This window comes from Leptodactylus fuscus, chromosome 1 (assembly GCF_031893055.1).
Source record: "Leptodactylus fuscus isolate aLepFus1 chromosome 1, aLepFus1.hap2, whole genome shotgun sequence".
Classification (NCBI taxonomy): domain Eukaryota; kingdom Metazoa; phylum Chordata; class Amphibia; order Anura; family Leptodactylidae; genus Leptodactylus; species Leptodactylus fuscus.
Genome location: NC_134265.1, coordinates 281,734,596 through 281,748,035, shown reverse-complemented (window position 1 = coordinate 281,748,035; position 13,440 = coordinate 281,734,596).

Below are 13,440 nucleotides of genomic sequence, written 5' to 3'. Positions count from 1 at the left end.
AGCCAGAATCAGTATGAGAGGTCAGAGCCAGAATCAGTAAGAGAGGTCAGAGCCAGAATCAGACTGAGAGGTCAGAGCCAGAATCAGACTGAGAGGTCAGAGCCAGAATCAGACTGAGAGGTCGGAGCCGGAATCAGACTGAGAGGTCAGAGCCAGAATCAGTATGAGAGGTCAGAGCCAGAATCAGTATGAGAGGTCAGAGCCAGAATCAGTATGAGAGGTCAGAGCCAGAATCAGACTGAGAGGTCAGACCCAGAATCAGACTGAGAGGTCAGAGCCAGAATCATTATGAGAGGTCAGAGCCAGAATCAGTCTGAGAGGTCAGAGCCAGAATCAGTATAAGAGGACAGAACCAGAAGCAGTATGAAAGGTCAGAGCCGGAATCAGTATGAGAGGATAGAGCAAGAATCAGTATGAGAGGTCAGAGCCGGAATCAGACTGAGAATTCAGAGCCAGTATCAGTATGAGAGGTCAGAGCCAGAATCAGTCTGAGAAGTCAGAGCCAGAATCAGTCTGAGAGGTCAGAGCCAGATTCAGTCTGAGAGGTCAGAGCCAGAATTAGTATGAGAGGTCAGAGCCAGAATCAGTCTGAGAGGTAAGAGCCAGAACCGGTATGAGAGGTCAGAGCCAGAAGCAGTATGAAAGGTCAGAACTGGAATCAGTACGAGAGGTCAGAGCCAGAATTAGTATGAGAGGTCAGAGCCAGAATCAGTATGAGAGGACAGAGCCGGAATCAGACTGAGAGGTCGAAGCCAGAATTAGTATGAGAGGTCAGAGCCAGAATCAGTCTGAAAGGTCAGAGCCAGAATCAGTATGAGAGGTCAGATCCAGAATCTGTATGAGAGGTCAGAGCCAGAATCAGTATAAAAGGACAGAACCAGAAGCAGTATGAAAGGTCAGAGCCGGAATCAGTATGAGAGGACAGGGCAAGAATTAGTATGAGAGCTCAGAGCCAGAATCAATCTGAAAGGTCAAAGCCAGAATCAGTATGAGAGATCAGAGCCAGTATCAGTATAAGAGGTCAGAGCCAGAATCAGTCTGAGAGGTCAGAGCCAGTATCAGTATGAGAGGTCAGAGCCAGAATCAGTCTGAGAGGTCAGAGCCAGAATCAGTATGAGAATTCAGAGCCAGAATCAGTCTGAAAGATCAGAGCCATATTCAGTGTGAGAGGTCAGAGCCGGAATCAGACTGAGAGGTCAGAGCCAGAAGCAGTATGAGACGTCAGAGCCAGAATCAGTCTGAGAGGTCAGAGCCAGAATCAGTCTGAGAGGTCAGAGCCAGAATCAGTCTGAGAGGTCAGAGCCAGAATCAGTCTGAGAGGTCAGAGCCAGAATTAGTCTGAGAGGTCAGAGCCAGAATCAGTCTTAGAATTCAGAGCCAGAATCAGTATGAGAGGTCAGAGCCAGAATCAGTCTGAGAGGTCAGAGCCGGAATGAGACTGAGAGGTCAGAGCCAGAATTAGTATGAGAGGTCAGAGCCAGAATAAGTCTGAGAGGTCATGCCAGAACCGGTATGAATGGTCAGAGCCAGAAGCAGTATGAAAGGTCAGAACTGAAATCAGTACGAGAGGTCAGAGCCAGAATCAGTATGAGAGGTCAGAGCCAGAATCAGTCTGAGAGGTCAGAGCCAGAATCAGTCTAAGAGGTCAGAACCAGAATCAGTATGAGAGGTAAGAGCCAGAATCAGTCTGAGAGGTCAGAGCCAGAATCGGTCTGAGAGTTCAGAGCCGGAATCAGTTTGAAAGGTCAGAGCCAGAATCTGTCTGAGAGGTCAGAGCCAGAATCAGTCTGAGAGGTCAGAGCCAGAATCAGTCTGAGAATTCAGAGCCAGAATCAGTATGAGAGGTCAGAGTCAGAAGCAGTCTGAGAGGTCAGAGCCAGAATCAGTATGAGAGAACAGAGCCAGAATCTGTATGAGAGGTCAGAGCCAGAATCAGAATGAGAGGACAGAACCAGAAGCAGTATGAAAGCTCAGAGCCGGAATCAGACTGAGAAGTCAGAGCCGGAATCAGACTGAGAGGTCAGAGCCAGAATCAGTCTGAGAGGTCAGAGCCAGAATCAGTCTGAGAGGTCAGTGCCAGAATCAGAATGAGAGGTCAGAGCCAGAATCAGTATGAGAGGTCAGAGCCAGAATCAGTATGAGAGGTCAGAGCCAGAATCAGTAAGAGAGGTCAGAGCCAGAATCAGACTGAGAGGACAGAGCCAGAATCAGACTGAGAGGTCAGAATCAGACTGAGAGGTCGGAGCCGGAATCAGACTGAGAGGTCAGAGCCAGAATCAGTATGAGAGGTCAGAGCCAGAATCAGTATGAGAGGTCAGAGCCAGAATCAGTATGAGAGGTCAGAGCCAGAATCAGACTGAGAGGTCAGAGCCAGAATCATTATGAGAGGTCAGAGCCAGAATCAGTCTGAGAGGTCAGAGCCAAAATCAGTATAAGAGGACAGAACCAGAAGCAGTATGAAAGGTCAGAGCCGGAATCAGTATGAGAGGACAGAGCAAGAATCAGTATGAGAGGTCAGAGCCGGAATCAGACTGAGAATTCAGAGCCAGTATCAGTATGAGAGGTCAGAGCCAGAATCAGTCTGAGAGGTCAGAGCCAGAATCAGTCTGAGAGGTCAGAGCCAGAATCAGTCTGAGAGGTCAAAGCCAGAATCAGTCTGAGAATTCAGAGCCAGAATAAGTCTGAGAGGTCAGAGCCGTAATCAGACTGAGAGGTCAGAGCCAGAATTAGTATGAGAGGTCAGAGCCAGAATCAGTCTGAGAGGTCAGAGCCAGAATAAGTCTGAGAGGTCAGAGCCAGAACTGGTATGAGAGGTCAGAGCCAGAAGCAGTCTGAAAGGTCAGATCCAGAATCAGTCGGAGAGGTCAGAGCCAGAATTAGTATGAGAGGTCAGAGCCAGAATTAGTATGAGAGGTCAGAGCCAGAATTAGTATGAGAGGTCAGAGCCAGAATCAGTCTGAAAGGTCAGAGCCAGAATCAGTATGAGAGATCAGAGCCAGAATCAGTATGAGAGGACAGAGCCGGAATCAGACTGAGAGGTCGAAGCCAGAATTAGTATGAGAGGTCAGAGCCAGAATCAGTCTGAAAGGTCAGAGCCAGAATCAGTATGAGAGGTCAGATCCAGAATCTGTATGAGAGGTCAGAGCCAGAATCAGTATGAAAGGACAGAACCAGAAGCAGTATGAAAGGTCAGAGCCGGAATCAGTATGAGAGGACAGGGCAAGAATTAGTATGAGAGCTCAAATCCAGAATCAATTTGAAAGGTCAAAGCCAGAATCAGTATGAGAGATCAGAGCCAGTATCAGTATAAGAGGTCAGAGCCAGAATCAGTCTGAGAGGTCAGAGCCAGTATCAGTATGAGAGGTCAGAGCCAGAATCAGTCTGAGAGGTCAGAGCCAGAATCAGTATGAGAATTCAGAGCCAGAATCAGTCTGAAAGATCAGAGCCAGATTCAGTGTGAGAGGTCAGAGCCGGAATCAGTCTGAGAGGTCAGAGCCAGAAGCAGTCTGAGAGGTCAGAGCCAGAATCAGTCTGAGAGGTCAGAGCCAGAATGAGTCTGAGAGGTCAGAGCCAGAATGAGTCTGAGAGGTCAGAGCCAGAATCAGTCTGAGAGGTCAGAGCCAGAATCAGTCTGAGAGGTCAGAGCCAGAATCAGTCTTAGAATTCAGAGCCAGAATCAGTATGAGAGGTCAGAGCCAGAATCAGTCTGAGAGGTCAGAGCCGGAATCAGACTGAGAGGTCAGAGCCAGAATTAGTATGAGAGGTCAGAGCCAGAATAAGTCTGAGAGGTCATGCCAGAACCGGTATGAACGGTCAGAGCCAGAAGCAGTATGAAAGGTCAGAACTGAAATCAGTACGAGAGGTCAGAGCCAGAATCAGTATGAGAGGTCAGAGCCAGAATCAGTCTGAGAGGTCAGAGCCAGAATCAGTCTGAGAGGTCAGAACCAGAATCAGTATGAGAGGTAAGAGCCAGAATCAGTCTGAGAGGTCAGAGCCAGAATCGGTCTGAGAGTTCAGAGCCGGAATCAGTTTGAAAGGTCAGAGCCAGAAGCAGGCTGAGAGGTCAGAGCCGGAATCAGTATGAAAGGTCAGAGCCAGAATCTGTCTGAGAGGTCAGAGCCAGAATCAGTCTGAGAATTCAGAGCCAGAATCAGTATGAGAGGTCAGAGCCAGAATCAGTATGAGAAGTCAGAGCCGGAATCAGACTGAGAGGTCAGAGCCAGAATCAGTCTGAGAGGTCAGAGCCAGAATCAGTCTGAGAGGTCAGAGCCGGAATCAGTATGAGAGGTCAGAGCAAGAATCAGTATGAGAAGTCAGAGCCGGAATCAGACTGAGAGGTCAGAGCCAGAATCAGTCTGAGAGGTCAGAGCCAGAATCAGTCTGAGAGGTCAGTGCCAGAATCAGAATGAGAGGTCAGAGCCAGAATCAGTATGAGAGGTCAGAGCCAGAATCAGTATGAGAGGTCAGAGCCAGAATCAGTAAGAGAGGTCAGAGCCAGAATCAGACTGAGAGGTCAGAGCCAGAATCAGACTGAGAGGTCAGAGTCAGAATCAGACTGAGAGGTCGGAGCCGGAATCAGACTGAGAGGTCAGAGCCAGAATCAGTATGAGAGGTCAGAGCCAGAATCAGTATGAGAGGTCAGAGCCAGAATCAGTATGAGAGGTCAGAGCCAGAATCAGACTGAGAGGTCAGAGCCAGAATCATTATGAGAGGTCAGAGCCAGAATCAGTCTGAGAGGTCAGAGCCAGAATCAGTATAAGAGGACAGAACCAGAAGCAGTATGAAAGGTCAGAGCCGGAATCAGTATGAGAGGACAGAGCAAGAATCAGTATGAGAGGTCAGAGCCGGAATCAGACTGAGAATTCAGAGCCAGTATCAGTATGAGAGGTCAGAGCCAGAATTAGTCTGAGAGGTCAGAGCCAGAATCAGTCTGAGAGGTCAGAGCCAGAATCAGTCTGAGAGGTCAAAGCCAGAATCAGTCTGAGAATTCAGAGCCAGAATAAGTCTGAGAGGTCAGAGCCGGAATCAGACTGAGAGGTCAGAGCCAGAATTAGTATGAGAGGTCAGAGCCAGAATCAGTCTGAGAGGTCAGAGCCAGAATAAGTCTGAGAGGTCAGAGCCAGAACTGGTATGAGAGGTCAGAGCCAGAAGCAGTCTGAAAGGTCAGAGCCAGAATCAGTTGGAGAGGTCAGAGCCAGAATTAGTATGAGAGGTTAGAGCCAGGATCAGTCTGAGAGGTCAGAGCCGGAATCAGTATGAGAAGTCAGAGCTCGGAATCGAACTGAGAGGTCAGAGCCGGAATCAGACTGAGAGGTCAGAGCCAGAATCAGTATGAGAGGTCAGAGCCAGAATCAGTCTGAGAGGTCAGAACCAGAATCAGTATGAGAGGTAAGAGCCAGAATCAGTCTGAGAGGTCAGAGCCAGAATCGGTCTGAGAGTTCAGAGCCGGAATCAGTTTGAAAGGTCAGAGCCAGAAGCAGGCTGAGAGGTCAGAGCCGGAATCAGTATGAAAGGTCAGAGCCAGAATCTGTCTGAGAGGTCAGAGCCAGAATCAGTCTGAGAATTCAGAGCCAGAATCAGTATGAGAGGTCAGAGCCAGAATCAGTATGAGAAGTCAGAGCCGGAATCAGACTGAGAGGTCAGAGCCAGAATCAGTCTGAGAGGTCAGAGCCAGAATCAGTCTGAGAGGTCAGAGCCGGAATCAGTATGAGAGGTCAGAGCAAGAATCAGTATGAGAAGTCAGAGCCGGAATCAGACTGAGAAGTCAGAGCCAGAATCAGTCTGAGAGGTCAGAGCCAGAATCAGTCTGAGAGGTCAGTGCCAGAATCAGAATGAGAGGTCAGAGCCAGAATCAGTATGAGAGGTCAGAGCCAGAATCAGTATGAGAGGTCAGAGCCAGAATCAGTAAGAGAGGTCAGAGCCAGAATCAGACTGAGAGGTCAGAGCCAGAATCAGACTGAGAGGTCAGAGTCAGAATCAGACTGAGAGGTCAGAGCCAGAATCATTATGAGAGGTCAGAGCCAGAATCAGTCTGAGAGGTCAGAGCCAGAATCAGTATAAGAGGACAGAACCAGAAGCAGTATGAAAGGTCAGAGCCGGAATCAGTATGAGAGGACAGAGCAAGAATCAGTATGAGAGGTCAGAGCCGGAATCAGACTGAGAATTCAGAGCCAGTATCAGTATGAGAGGTCAGAGCCAGAATCAGTCTGAGAGGTCAGAGCCAGAATCAGTCTGAGAGGTCAGAGCCAGAATCAGTCTGAGAGGTCAAAGCCAGAATCAGTCTGAGAATTCAGAGCCAGAATCAGTATGAGAGGTCAGAGCCAGAAGCAGTATGAAAGGTCAGAACCGGAATCAGTAAGAGAGGTCAGAGCCAGAAGCAGTCTGAGAGGTCAGAGCCAGAATCAGTATGAGAGATCAGAGCCAGAATCTGTATGAGAGGTCAGAGCCAGAATCTGTATGAGAGGTCAGAGCCAGAAACAGTATGAGAGTTCAGAGCCAGAATCAGTCTGAGAGGTCAGAGCCAGAATCAGACTGAGAGGTCAGAGCCAGAATCGGTATGAGAGGTCAGAGCCGGAATCGGTATGAGAGGTTAGAGCCAGAATCAGACTGAGAGGTCAGAGCCGGAATCAGACTGAGAGGTCAGAGCCGGAATCAGACTGAGCGGTCAGAGCCAGAATCAGACTGAGAGGTCAGAGCCGGAATCAGTATGAGAGGTCAGAGCCATAATCAGTATGAGAGGTCAGAGCCAGAATCAGTAAGAGAGGTCAGAGCCAGAATCAGTCTGAGAGGTCAGAGCCAGAATCAGTCTGAGAGGTCAGAGCCAGAATCATTCTGAGAGGTCAGAGCCAGAATCAGTCTGAGAGGTCAGAGCCAGAATCAGACTGAGAGGTCAGAGCCGGAATCAGTATGAGAGGTAAGAGCAAGAATCAGTATGAGAAGTCAGAGCCGGAATCAGACTGAGAGGTCAGAGCCAGAATCAGTCTGAGAGGTCAGAGCCAGAATCAGTCTGAGAGGTCAGTGCCAGAATCAGTATGAGAGGTCAGAGCCAGAATCAGTACGAGAGGTCAGAGCCAGAATCAGTACGAGAGGTCAGAGCCAGAATCAGTAAGAGAGGTCAGAGCCAGAATCAGACTGAGAGGTCAGAGCCAGAATCAGACTGAGAGGTCAGAGCCAGAATCAGACTGAGAGGTCGGAGCCGGAATCAGACTGAGAGGTCAGAGCCAGAATCAGTATGAGAGGTCAGAGCCAGAATCAGTATGAGAGGTCAGAGCCAGAATCAGTATGAGAGGTCAGAGCCAGAATCAGACTGAGAGGTCAGAGCCAGAATCATACTGAGAGGTCAGAGCCAGAATCATTATGAGAGATCAGAGCCAGAATCAGTCTGAGAGGTCAGAGCCAGAATCAGTATAAGAGGACAGAACCAGAAGCAGTATGAAAGGTCAGAGCCGGAATCAGTATGAGAGGTCAGAGCCGGAATCAGACTGAGAAATCAGAGCCAGTATCAGTATGAGAGGTCAGAGCCAGAATCAGTCTGAGAGGTCAGAGCCAGAATCAGTCTGAGAGGTCAGAGCCAGATTCAGTCTGAGAGGTCAGAGCCAGAATTAGTATGAGAGGTCAGAGCCAGAATCAGTCTGAGAGGTCAGAGCCAGAATAAGTCTGAGAGGTCAGAGGCAGAACCGGTATGAGAGGTAAGTGCCAGAAGCAGTCTGAAAGGTCAGAGCCAGAATCAGTATGAGAGGTCAGAGCCAGAATTAGTATGAGAGGTCAGAGCCAGAATTAGTCTGAGAGGTCAGAGCCAGAATCAGTCTGAAAGGTCAGAGCCAGAATCAGTATGAGAGTTCAGAGCCAGAATCAGTATGAGAGTTCAGAGCCAGAATCAGTATGAGAGGTCAGATCCAGAAGCAGTATTAGACGTCAGAGCCAGAATCTGTATGAGAGGTCAGAGCCAGAATCAGTATGAGAGGAAAGAACCAGAAGCAGTATGAAAGGTCAGAGCCGGAATCAGTATGAGAGGACAGGGCAAGAATCAGTATGAGAGGTCAGAGCCGGAATCAGACTGAGAATTCAGAGCCAGTATCAGTATAAGAGGTCAGAGTCAGAATCAGTCTGAGAGGTCAGAGCCAGAATCAGTATGAGAATTCTGAGCCAGAATCAGACTGAGAGGTCAGAGCCAGAATCAGTTTGAGAGGTCAGAGCCAGAATCAGTATGAGAATTCATATCCAGAATCAGTCTGAGAGGTCAGAGCCAGAATTAGTCTGAGAGGTCAGAACCAGAATCAGACTGAGAGGTCAGAGCCAGAATCAGTATGAGAGGTCAGAGCCAGAATCAGTATGAGAGGTCAGAGCCAGAATCGGTAAGAGAGGTCAGAGCCAGAATCGGTAAGAGAGGTCAGAGCCAGAATCAGACTGAGAGGTCAGAGCCAGAATCAGATTGAGAGGTCGTAGCCGGAATCAGACTGAGAGGTCAGAGCCAGAATCAGTATGAGAGGTCAGAGCCAGAATCAGTATGAGAGGTCAGAGCCAGAATCAGTATGAGAGGTCATAGCCAGAATCAGTATGAGAGGTCAGAGCCAGAATCGGTAAGAGAGGTCAGAGCCAGAATCGGTAAGAGAGGTCAGAGCCAGAATCAGACTGAGAGGTCAGAGCCAGAATCAGACTGAGAGGTCAGAGCCAGAATCAGATTGAGAGGTCGTAGCCGGAATCAGATTGAGAGGTCAGAGCCAGAATCAGTAAGACAGGTCAGAGCCAGAATCAGTATGAGAGGTCAGAGCCAGAATCAGTATGAGAGGTCAGAGCCAGAATCAGACTGAGAGGTCAGAGACAGAATCAGACTGAGAGGTCAGAGCCAGAATCATTATGAGAGGTCAGACCCAGAATCAGTCTGAGAGGTCAGAGCCAGAATCAGTATAAGAGGACAGAACCAGAAGCAGTATGAAAGGTCAGAGCCGGAATCAGTATGAGAGGATAGAGCAAGAATCAGTATGAGAGGTCAGAGCCGGAATCAGACTGAGAATTCAGAGCCAGTATCAGTATGAGAGGTCAGAGCCAGAATCAGTCTGAGAGGTCAGAGCCAGAATCAGTCTGAGAGGTCAGAGCCAGATTCAGTCTGAGAGGTCAAAGCCAGAATCAGTCTGAGAATTCAGAGCCAGAATCAGTCTGAGAGGTCATAGCCGGAATCAGACTGAGAGGTCAGAGCCAGAATTAGTATGAGAGGTCAGAGCCAGAATCAGTCTGAGAGGTCAGAGCCAGAATCAGTATGAGAGGACAGGGCAAGAATCAGTATGAGAGGTCAGAGCCGGAATCAGACTGAGAATTCAGAGCCAGTATCAAACTGAGAGGTCAGAGCCAGAATCAGTCTGAGAGGTCAGAGCCAGAATCAGTATGAGAATTCATAGCCAGAATCAGTCTGAGAGGTCAGAGCCAGAATCAGTCTGAGAGGTCAGAGTCAGAATCAGTCTGAGAGGTCAGAGCCAGAATCAGTATGAGAATTCTGAGCCAGAATCAAACTGAGAGGTCAGAGCCAGAATCAGTCTGAGAGGTCAGAGCCAGAATCAGTATGAGAATTCATAGCCAGAATCAGTCTGAGAGGTCAGAGCCAGAATCAGTCTGAGAGGTCAGAACCAGAATCAGACTGAGAGGTCAGAGCCAGAATCAATATGAGAGGTCGGAGCCAGAATCAGTCTGAGAGGTCAGAGCCAGAATCAGTATGAGAGGTCAGAGCCAGAATCTGTATGAGAGGTCAGAGCCAGAATCAGTCTGAGAGGTCAGAGCCAGAATCAGACTGAGAGGTCAGAGCCAGAATCAGACTGAGAGGTCAGAGCCAGAATCAGTATGAGAGGTCAGAGCCAGAATCTGTATGAGAGGTCAGAGCCAGAATTAGTATGAGAGGTCAGAGCCAGAATCAGTCTGAGAGGTCAGAGCCAGAATCAGTCTGAGAGGTCAGAGCCAGAACCGGTATGAGAGTTTAGAGCCAGAAGCAGTCTGAAAGGTCAGAGCCAGAATCAGTATGAGACGTCAGAGCCAGAAGCAGTCTGAGAGGTCAGAGCCAGAATTAGTATGAGAGATCAGAGCCAGAATCAGTATGAGAGGTCAGAGCCAGAATCAGTATGAGAGGTCAGAGCCAGAATCAGTATGAGAGGTCAGAGCCAGAATCAGTCTGAGAGGTCAGAGCCAGAATCAGTATGAGAGATCAGAGCCAGAATCAGTATGAGATCAGAGCCAGAATCAGTATGAGAGGTCAGAGCCAGAATCAGTATGAGAGATCAGAGCCAGAATCAGTATGAGAGATCAGAGCCAGAATCAGTATGAGAGGTCAGAGCCAGAATCAGTAAGAGAGGTCAGAGCCAGAATCAGTATGAGAGGTCAGAGCCAGAATCAGTCTGAGAGGTCAGAGCCAGAATCAGTCTAAGAAATCAGAGCCAGAATCAGTCTTAGAATTCAGAGCCAGAATCAGTATGAGAGGTCAGAGCCCGAATCAGTCTGAGAGGTCAGAGCCAGAATGAGTCTCAGAGGTCAGAGCCAGAATCAGTATGAGAGGTCAGAGCCAGAATCAGACTGATAGGTCAGAGCCAGAATTAGTCTGAGAGGTCAGAGCCAGAATCAGTCTGAGAGGTCAGAGCCAGAATCAGTATAAGAGGTCAGAGCCAGAATCAGTCTGAGAGGTCAGAGCCAGAATCAGTATGAGAATTCAGAGCCAGAATCAGTCTGAAAGATCAGAGCCAGATTCAGTATGAGAGGTCAGAGCCGGAATCAGTATGAGAGGTCAGAGCCAGAATCAGACTGAGAGGTCAGAGCCGGAATCAGACTGAGAGGTCAGAGCCAGAAGCAGTATGAGACGTCAGAGCCAGAATCAGTGTGAGAGTTCAGAGCCAGAATCAGTCTGAGAGGTCAGAGCCAGAATCAGTCTGAGAGGTCAGAGCCAGAATCAGTCTGAGAATTCAGAGCCAGAATCAGTATGAGAGGTCAGAGCCAGAATCAGTCTGAGAGGTCAGATCCGGAATCAGACTGAGAGGTCAGAGCCAGAATTAGTATGAGAGGTCAGAGCCAGAATAAGTCTGAGAGGTCATGCCAGAACCGGTATGAACGGTCAGAGCCAGAAACAGTATGAAAGGTCAGAACTGAAATCAGTACGAGAGGTCAGAGCCAGAATCATTATGAGAGGTCAGAGCCAGAATCAGTATGAGAGGTCAGAGCCGGAATCAGTCGGAGAGGTCAGAGCTAGAATTAGTATGAGAGGTCAGAGCCAGAATCAGTCTGAAAGGTCAGAGCCAGAATCAGTATGAGAGATCAGAGCCAGAATCAGTATGAGAGGTCAGAGCCAGAATCAGTATGAGAGGTCAGAGCCGGAATCAGTATGAGCGGTCAGAGCCAGAATCAGTAAGAGAGGTCAGAGCCAGAATCAGTATGAGAGGTCAGAGCCAGAATCAGTATGAGAGGATAGAGCCGGAATCAGACTGAGAGGTCGAAGACGGAATCAGTATGAGAGGTCAGAGTCAGAATCAGTCTGAAAGGTCAGAGCCAGAATCAGAATGAGAGGTCAGAGCCAGAAGCAGTATTAGACGTCAGAGCCAGAAGCAGTCTGAGAGGTCAGAGCCAGAATCAGTATGAGAGATCAGAGACAGAATCTGTATGAGAGGTCAGAGCCAGAATTAGTATGAGAGGACAGAACCAGAAGCAGTATGAAAGGTCAGAGCCGGAATCAGTATGAGAGGTCAGAGCAAGAATCAGTATGAGAGGTCAGAGCCGGAATCAGACTGAGAATTCAGAGCCAGTATCAGTATGAGAGGTCAGAGCCAGAATCAGTCTGAGAGTTCAGAGCCAGAATCAGTCTGAGAGGTAAGAGCCAGAATCAGTATGAGAATTCAGAGCCAGAATCAGTATGAGAGGTCATAGCCAGAATCAGTCTGAGAGGTCAGAGCCAGAATCAGTCTGAGAGGTCAGAGCCAGAATCAGACTGAGAGGTCAGAGCCAGAATTAGTATGAGAGGTCGGAGCCAGAATCAGTCTGAGAGGTCAGAGCCAGAATCAGTCAGAGAGGTCAGAGCCAGAATTAGTATGAGAGTTCAGAGCCAGAATGAGTCTGAAAGGTCAGAGCCAAAATCATTATGAGAGATCAGAGCCAGAATCAGTATGAGAGGTTAAAGCCAGAATCAGTATGAGAGGTCAGAGCCAGAATCAGTCTGAGAGGTCAGAGCCAGAATCAGTATGAGAGATCAGAGCCAGAATCAGTATGAGAGGACAGAGCCGGAATCAGACTGAAAGGTCGGAGCCAGAATCAGTATGAGAGGTCAGAGCAACATTCAGTCTGAAAGGTCAGAGCCAGAATCAGTATGAGAGATCAGAGTCAGAATCAGTATGAGAGGTCAGAGCCAGAATCAGTATGAGAGGTCAGAGCCGGAATCAGTATGAGAGGTCAGAGCCGGAATCAGTATGAGGTCAGAGCCAGAATCAGTATGAGAGGTCAGAGCCAGAATCAGTATGAGAGGTCAGAGCGGGAATCAGACTGAGAGGTCAGAGCCGGAATCAGACCGAGAGGTTAGAGCCAGAAGCAGTATGAGACGTCAGAGCCAGAATTAGTACGAGAGGTTAGAGCCAGGATCAGTCTGAGAGGTCATGCCAGAACCGGTATGAACGGTCAGAGCCAGAAACAGTATGAAAGGTCAGAACTGAAATCAGTACGAGAGGTCAGAGCCAGAATCATTATGAGAGGTCAGAGCCAGAATCAGTATGAGAGGTCAGAGCCGGAATCAGTCGGAGAGGTCAGAGCTAGAATTAGTATGAGAGGTCAGAGCCAGAATCAGTCTGAAAGGTCAGAGCCAGAATCAGTATGAGAGATCAGAGCCAGAATCAGTATGAGAGGTCAGAGCCAGAATCAGTATGAGAGGTCAGAGCCGGAATCAGTATGAGCGGTCAGAGCCAGAATCAGTAAGAGAGGTCAGAGCCAGAATCAGTATGAGAGGTCAGAGCCAGAATCAGTATGAGAGGATAGAGCCGGAATCAGACTGAGAGGTCGAAGACGGAATCAGTATGAGAGGTCAGAGTCAGAATCAGTCTGAAAGGTCAGAGCCAGAATCAGAATGAGAGGTCAGAGCCAGAAGCAGTATTAGACGTCAGAGCCAGAAGCAGTCTGAGAGGTCAGAGCCAGAATCAGTATGAGAGATCAGAGACAGAATCTGTATGAGAGGTCAGAGCCAGAATTAGTATGATAGGACAGAACCAGAAGCAGTATGAAAGGTCAGAGCCGGAATCAGTATGAGAGGTCAGAGCAAGAATCAGTATGAGAGGTCAGAGCCAGAATTAGTATGAGAGGTCAGAGCCAGAATCAGTCTGAGAGGTCAGAACCAGAATCAGACTGAGAGGTCAGAGCCAGAATCAATATGAGAGGTCGGAGCCAGAATCAGTCTGAGAGGTCAGAGCCAGAATCAGTATGAGAGGTCAGAGC